Raw genomic sequence first — 7,512 nt, 5'->3', positions numbered from 1 at the left:
AGAGAGAGTAGGCCAGCTGGCACCTCCTGAATCTCCTTCCTGAAAATAACACGCTTGCTCTTAGGGAAATCTGTTTCCCACGGCCGATCCTGCTACATTTTTGGTGCGTTGGCCTGGAAGCGAGTCTCGGATACCAGATGGTGGGAAAAGGTCTTTCAATTGATTTGCTTAGCTCTGTGGAGCATCCCTGTGGGGGCTCCTGCTCCCTGGGGTGACGCATCCTGAGAGCGCTTCTGGGCAGGTATTTGCCCTGTGGAAAAGCCTCACCAGAGCGGAGCAGGAAGGCCCTGCAGTGCAGATCCGCCCAGTGGCTGAACACCAAGGAGGAAAGGGTATTTGAGATGTCCAGACTCCTGAATCTGGTAAGATTGAACCCGGGAAAGCAGCGCACCCCCTTTTGGGTTGGAAGCGTGGCCTGATCACCTATGAGTCCCAGGTTCAGCACTTTTGAATGTAGCTCTCTCTCTCTCTCTGTAACTAACCTTGGAAGCTTTTTGCTTATAGTTTTGAATTGGAAGGAGAGCGATTGGATGGGCGTCTGTGTGTGTAGATGTGTCTGACCAGACTCATCAGCTGTGAAAGGTATCGGGCCCTTTAGGAAGGGCCTCATGCATTGAGCAATTTGTAAGAATTAGAGACAGCCACATAAGGCTGAGTGAAGAAGGCTCTGGGCATTGTGAAAGGATTGACGTGAACGTAAATCGGAGAGTGTTCTGTACTGTGTCTTGCTAGGAGGGAACAGGAACTGCTGTGAGTGAACTAACTCTCTCCTAACAGTGGGAATTGTTTCTTTGAAGTGTTAATAGGGTCACTCCCATAGCAAGCCCACCCCTTTAGAAACCATGCTGAAAATTTTCAAGAAGGGATTTAGTGGGAGTTATAAAGTAACTACGACACCAGAGAAATTAAGGGCTTTATGTAGAGAAGATTGGCCAGCATTTAGGGTAGGTTGGACCCCAGAGGGGACCCTAGACAGGTCCCTTGTCTCCAAAGTAAGGCATGAGGTTATATACGGTGAACTAGAACACCTCAATCAATTTCCATACATAGACTGGTGGTTGCAGTTAGTTTTGAACCCTCCAAAGTGTCTAAGAGAGCAGGCAGAGACTGTTTTAGTAGCCAAGGGACAGACTGCTAGAAACCAGTATCCCCCTCGCCGCCAAGAAGCATGGACTCCCAAGTCCAGGCAAATTCAGGGGCAGAAACAGGCAGGATTTGCATGCATGAATACTTCACAGTTATTGGAAAGAGCTAACCAGGTGTTTGTAAACCGAGAGGCAGTAAGCCAGAGGGAAAATCATAGGGAAAGGGGACTTCACGTCAACGGAAGGCCGACTTGATAGCTGCTGCTATGAGAGGAATGCCCCCAAGAGTGTGGAAAAAGGGGGGTTCCTGGAAATCCCCACAGTCTGCCCACCCATGCCTGCAACGCGATCAGTGTGCATTTTGTCGAGAAATAGGACATTGGAAGAAAAAATGTTCACAGTTAACTGGAGAACAGGGCGATCCTAAGCACGAGGATCCAGATAAAAGTGAAGGGGCTCTGTTCAATCTAATGGAAGGGCCACTGGACTAAAAGAGAGGAGGGCCGGACTCATATGCCCCCAAAGAGCCCACAGTCTGGATGACAGCCCTGAAACCCCCATCAAAAATAAATAAATAAATAAAACCAATATTGTTAAAGCTATTAAGGTGTTGACAGAACAGACTTTCTTGTACTTAATGGACTGCCCCTGCCCCCTTCTCCCTTCTCTGGCAAAACCTGTTGTGCAAATCAAGGACCACTATCCCATTCAACAAAAGAGACTCCCTGCAGCTAAAACTGCCTCAGTCCGGGGTTATCTGGGTTCTCATTGTCCCTAGGAAAGGAGGGTGGAGCCTTCCTAGCCAGGAGCAGAAGACTGATACTATCACCCAGGCCCATGCTGGGCTTGAGTGACTTTGCACCCAACTCATACACGCAGTTGGGATTATTGCCAGCAAAGGATAGTTGGTTCACTTAATTGGACTTAAAGAATACCTCCTTAGCATCGGGCTGGACTTGGAGGGTCAAATACTATTTGCATTTCCATGGGAGAAACTCAGAAGCAGGTGTAACCACCCAATACACCTGGACCCAACTTTCCAGGGGCTCAAAAACTCTCTCATAACCTTTGGGGAGGCATCAGCCTGTGACCACCTCCCAGAAGCTTCTTGCTTGCATGCTGCCCCGTATGCTGATAACCTTCTATTGGGACACCCCACGGCAGTCGGGTGCGCAAACAAATGCCTTACTTCAGCACCTGGAGGACTGTGGGTATAAAGTGTCTAAAAGGAAAGTCCAGCTTTGCCAAAAAGCAATGCAGTATCTGAGGCTCACCATCTGGAAGGGAACGCAGCCTAGAAGCAGAGAGGAAGCAAGCCGCTTGCAAAATGACAGAACCTGAAACTAAAAGGCAGGCGAGAGAGCTCCTGGGAGCCCTGGGTTTTATAAATTGTGGATTTCCCAACTTCACAGTATTGGCCAAACCATTACACAAAGTGACAAAGTCGGGAGGGGAGAAGACAAGACACCCTTTGAATGGGGCAGAAGCTAAAAGTGAAACTTCTGTCAGCCTGGCTTTGGGGCTAGCCGATTTTAACACAGTCTTTTCATGCTGTCGGGAAAAAAAAAAAAAGAAAACAAAGAAAAAAATGGCAATCAAAGATTCTAGCCTCACTCTGGGAAGAATTTAAATATCAAAGCACCCCACACAGCGGTGACATTAATGAATACCTAAAGACCTCATTGGTAAGCCAGCCAAATACCAGGGCCTGCTATGTGCAGCGGTTGTACCAGCCGTACATGAGACCACTGGTTTAGGTCAAGAGTCACTTGAAAAGATGCTGGGCCGGTGCTTTTACATCTCACACTTATCGGCCTTGACCAAAACTGTGGCACAGAGATGCATTCATTACATGTAGGCAATGCAACACGAGGCAGGGTCCAACTATTCCCCCTGAAATTCAATCTTATGGAGCAGCTCTGTTTGAAGATCTCCAGGTAGACTTTACTGAAGTGCCCAAGTATGGGGGACATAAGTATTTGCTGGTCCTGGTGTGCACATACTCTGGGTGGGTAGAGGCCTTAAAAGGCCCATGAAGTAACCCGTGTGCTGTTTCGAGATCTGATCCCTAAGTTTGGACTGCCACTGCACATCGGATCAGACACAGACCAGCATCTGTGGCAGATTTAGTCCGAAAAACAGCAACAGCCTTGGGTATCACCTGGAAACTACACGCCGCCTATGGACCTCAGAGTTCCGGAAGAGTGGAAAAAATGAATTGGACCATCAAAAACAGCTTAGGGAAAGTGTATCAGGCAACAAGATTAAAGTGGGTGCAGGCACTTCCCTTGGGGTTATTCAAAATTAGATGCACCCCGTCTAGGAAGACAGGATATTCTCCCATGAAGTCTTATATCGTAGGCTCCCTCCTCTACTCTGGGCACTCCTGGGAACTCCTTGGGAGTGGGGAGAGATTGAGTTAGGATGCTAGTTACCAGCTCCAGGTGTTGTACTGGACCGAGCATAGGAAGTCAACACCAAGACAAAAGTATGCCAAATTGCAGGGTCTTTATTGCCGGCGGCCATGGAGGACTCGCGTCTTTCCAACCCGGGGCACCCAAAAGGAGCCTGTCAGGACCTTTTATACCCTTAAAAATCACCTTGGGCGTGAAGGTGAGGGGCGGGGGTGGTGGTGAGGGGGTTCCGGACATTCCAGTGGATTCCTAGGCAAAGATGGGGTGAGGGGTTCCGGACATTCTGAGGGCCAGGGGCCTTTTTGACATTCTGCTTGTTACTTAAGTGATTCACAAAAGTAAAGATTAGCATTTGTTTACACATTGTCTGGGTAAGGTGGCGATTATAGTCCTTAATTACTTATTCACATTTGGGTTATAGAGAGCAGTTTCAACAGAAAGCTGAGGTATGGTTGAGGTATGCAGTTTTATGGGGCTTTTTACCATGTCACATTCCCCCCTTGTTTTATTTACAGGAATTAAATCATTGATTCCTCCAACAGGTTAGTATAGTTTGTTTGTTCTAAGGACTCATACTGAGGCCTTAGTATCATTAATTTTATGGAGTCTACCCTAGATTTTATGAACCTGAGCAGTTGGTTTAGGAGGCAGGGGCCGAACATGAGACCCGATAAGAGTAGGGTCAGAGGTCCCACCAGGCCCATGAGGAGGGAAGTGAGCCAAGGGGACCAGGAAAACATTTTTTGAGACCAGCTTTCCGAAGCCTCTTGAAGTTTTTTTCAGGTTTCGAGATTCTGTCTGCCCAGGGGGAGGCTCTGTCGGATGAGGCTTGATCTATTAGCATAGAAGCAACATTGTTCATTAAGGGCGGCACATAACCCCCCTTGTTTTAAGAACAGTAAGTCTAGTCCTCGCCTGTTTTGGAGGACCATTTCAGCCAAAGACTCAACCTGATCAGTGAGTTGGGAAATGGAGTTTTCCAAGTGGCTTAGGCCAGTATCTATGTGCTGAGAGAGAGTTTTAAAGTTTTGGTCCCCAGTTATAAGAGCTGATATTCCAACTGCAGTGGAGCCAGCAATGCCTAATCCAACCAGTAGAGGGATGACGATAGGGACTCGCTTCCATTGGTCAGTAATAATACCTGGTGGGGCCAGGAGGTTGAGTCCCTGTTGGCCATCATAAATGTCAACTCTGGGGAGGATGTGTACCGGGGTGCAGAGTATGGGAGCAGAGCTGCTGAATTGGTATGTGGAAATGCAGTTGGTGAGGCCAAAAGTGCAGGCTAACCAAGTGGTACCTGGGGCCCGATAGTAAGGGTTTTTACCATTAAATGTTACATTGTGGGAGACATTACAATAGTGCCCATAGGGAGAACCTGCAAGGGTGTAATTTGGGGAGTGGTAGCAATGCCCATACCCTTCTATGTCTCCCAGGGTTAAATGGAGTGTGGACTGGGAGCATGAAGAATTGGACAGGTTGGACGGTAATTGGGAAGCCAACTCGGTATAAAACAGTAGTTGAGGGTTTAGACAGAGCTAACAGTCTTTTCCTAAATCTGGGTTAGATTTGCTGAGGAGGTGGTGAGCCGAGGACAACAAGACTAACAGGGTTGTGTCCTCTTCGAGCCGAGCTGGGGTTGTAGGGGAAGGTCGTTGAGGGGGGGTATTGATTATCTGGATGAGGGGGCTTTGTATTTTTAAGGGGGCCTCCTGTTGTCTTATGACCTGGGCAATGGGTCCTATAGGGTGGTTGGGTCTGGGCAGGGTTATATGCTGGATGGTAAAGATGTTTCCCACATCCCACCCACTCATATATACTCTGAGACCTCAGGCTTGCCCCGTTGTCCATCTACCATCTGGGGTAGTTACAGTTATTTTGAGTGGGTTACAAGACCTGGTGTAGCATGGGGATGGGGGAGAGTCTCAGTTAAAAGAGATGAAGGAGTCTATGTTTTTGGTACATCCTGATATAGCGGAGATAGTTCCACAACCCCAGTGGGGGCAAAAGAATTCATTTAAGTCTCCACAGTTCCATCTTTTTTGTGGGGTGGATCCTGGGCACAGATATAACCCCATGGTCTGGAGTTGTTGCTCTGCCCCTAAATTGCCACACCTAGCTACACCTCCACTTGTTGTGAAATTTAGGTTGAGGCCCAGGAGGGCACAGAGGTCTAGGGAGAAGGTAATGGGGGTCTTTGGAATGTACTCCAGGGTAAGATTGGCTAAGGTGGGTCCCTTCCTGGTTAAGGAACTAACATATCCTCCAGTGGAGCCCTCAGTGAGGACCCATTGATAGTAGGTGGGTTCTAGATGGGGGTTGCTATAGGGATTTACAGCACAGATTAGGGTGGCGAGGGTGGTGACCGTGAAGAGCGCACAAGTCTTAGCTTTACTGAGTCAGGGGATGAGTGTTTGACGCTCCATTGTCCTTCCGGTGGGGCAGTCTTGATGTGGGTGTGATGAATCCAGGCCGTTAGTCCGTCCACCTTGAGAGTGGTGGGTGTGGTCAGGATAACCTCGTAGGGTCTCTTCCAACGGGGAGTGAGGCCGAAGGTGGCGAATCTTTTAACAAGGACAGAGTCTCCAGGCTGGAAGGGGTGTGTTGGCTGCTCTGCGAGGTCCAATGGGGTGGGACGGGTGTCCTTAATGAGCTGGTGTATCTGGGATTGAACAGACTGGAGCGCCTGTAAGGACTTAAGGAGTGTACAGTTATGGACTTCAGCGTGCACGGTATCTGCGGGTCTGGGGAGTAAGGGAGGGGGCCTGCCAAACATAATTTCAAAAGGGGAGAAAACTTTTTGATAGGGTGTGCATTGGACACGGAGGAGGACAAAAGGAAGCAGGCTGACCCAGTTTTCACCGGTCTCTAGGATAAACTTTGTCAGGGTTTCTTTTAAGGTCCGGTTCATTTGTTCAACTTGTCCTGAACTCTGGGGACGATAGGCACAATGTAATTTCCAGGATACACCCAGGGCCTTGGCTAGGCCCTGAGAAATTTGTGCAGTAAAGGCGGGCCCATTGTCTGACCTCAGCGTTAGAGGGAGGACAAACCGAGGAACAAGGTCCCGTAATAGTTTTTTTGTGACCACCAAAGCAGTCTCGGACCTAGTGGGGAAGGCCTTGACCCATCCAGAGAACGTATCTATAAACACTAGGAGGTATTTATAGCCATTTGCCGGGGGTTTTATTTCAGTGAAATCTACTTCCCAGTGCACCCCAGGGCTAGTTCCTCTGAGTCTCAATCCTACCTGGCTAGACCTGTTCCCTCCCGGATTTCCTCGGGCACAGACATCACACTGAGTAGTAATTTCCTTGATAAGTTCATGTAAGTGGGGAATGTGTATCTGGCTTTTAGCGGCTCAGTTAGTTTGGTCTGTCCTAAGTGAGTGGCCTGGTGTCTGTCCTTAACTAGAGCCCATCCTAGAGCCTCGGGGACCACAATCCTCGTGTCCAGTAGAATCCACCATCCTGTGGAATCTTATGTGCACCCTTGTTCTTTAACAAAGTTTTCTTCCTCAGGTGAGTACGTAGGGGTGGGGGGCAGGGTTGGGGTCAGCAGAGTCACAGGAAAAGTCAGAGGTTTTCCTGGCCCCAAGGCTGCCTGTCTGGCCTGTAGGCCAGCCGCCCCATTTCCCCTCACCTCTGGTGAATCTCCCTTCTGGTGTCCTTTGCAGTGTATCAATGCCACTGCCTTGGGCTTCCATATAGCTTCTAGTAGAGCTAGGATTTCTTCTTTATTTTTATTCTTTATTTTTGATGGTTTTTTCCCTCTGAGGTAAGTAGTCCTCTTTCTTTATAAATGGCTCCATGTACATGAGCTGTAGCAAAGGCATACCGGCTCTCCGTGTAGATGTTTACAGTTTTTCCCTCCACCCAGTCTAAGGCCTTTGTCAGAGCTATGAGTTCTGCCTTTTGGACTGAGGTTCCATGTGGAAGAGCCTGGGCCTGGATAACCTACTCTGGGGTGACTACGGCTGCCCCGGCATACCTCACTCTGTCAACCATGAAACTGCT

The 7,512-nt window shown here is 48.7% G+C and overlaps 1 long non-coding RNA gene across 1 annotated transcript; it reads left to right on the top strand.

Moving 5' to 3' along the window:
* The first annotated feature begins 273 nt into the window (after positions 1–273).
* On the top strand, positions 274–6,161 carry LOC119473706. Its single transcript, XR_005202922.1, has 3 exons — positions 274–362; positions 5,477–5,479; positions 6,150–6,161. It is a non-coding gene; the product is annotated as an uncharacterized LOC119473706 (long non-coding RNA).
* Positions 6,162–7,512: the final 1,351 nt, after the last annotated feature.

Source organism: Cebus imitator, unplaced genomic scaffold (genome assembly GCF_001604975.1).
Source record: "Cebus imitator isolate Cc_AM_T3 unplaced genomic scaffold, Cebus_imitator-1.0 Scaffold179, whole genome shotgun sequence".
Lineage (NCBI taxonomy): Eukaryota > Metazoa > Chordata > Mammalia > Primates > Cebidae > Cebus > Cebus imitator.
Note: the sequence above shows the minus strand (reverse complement) of the source record. Positions and strands in the feature narration are given on the sequence as shown.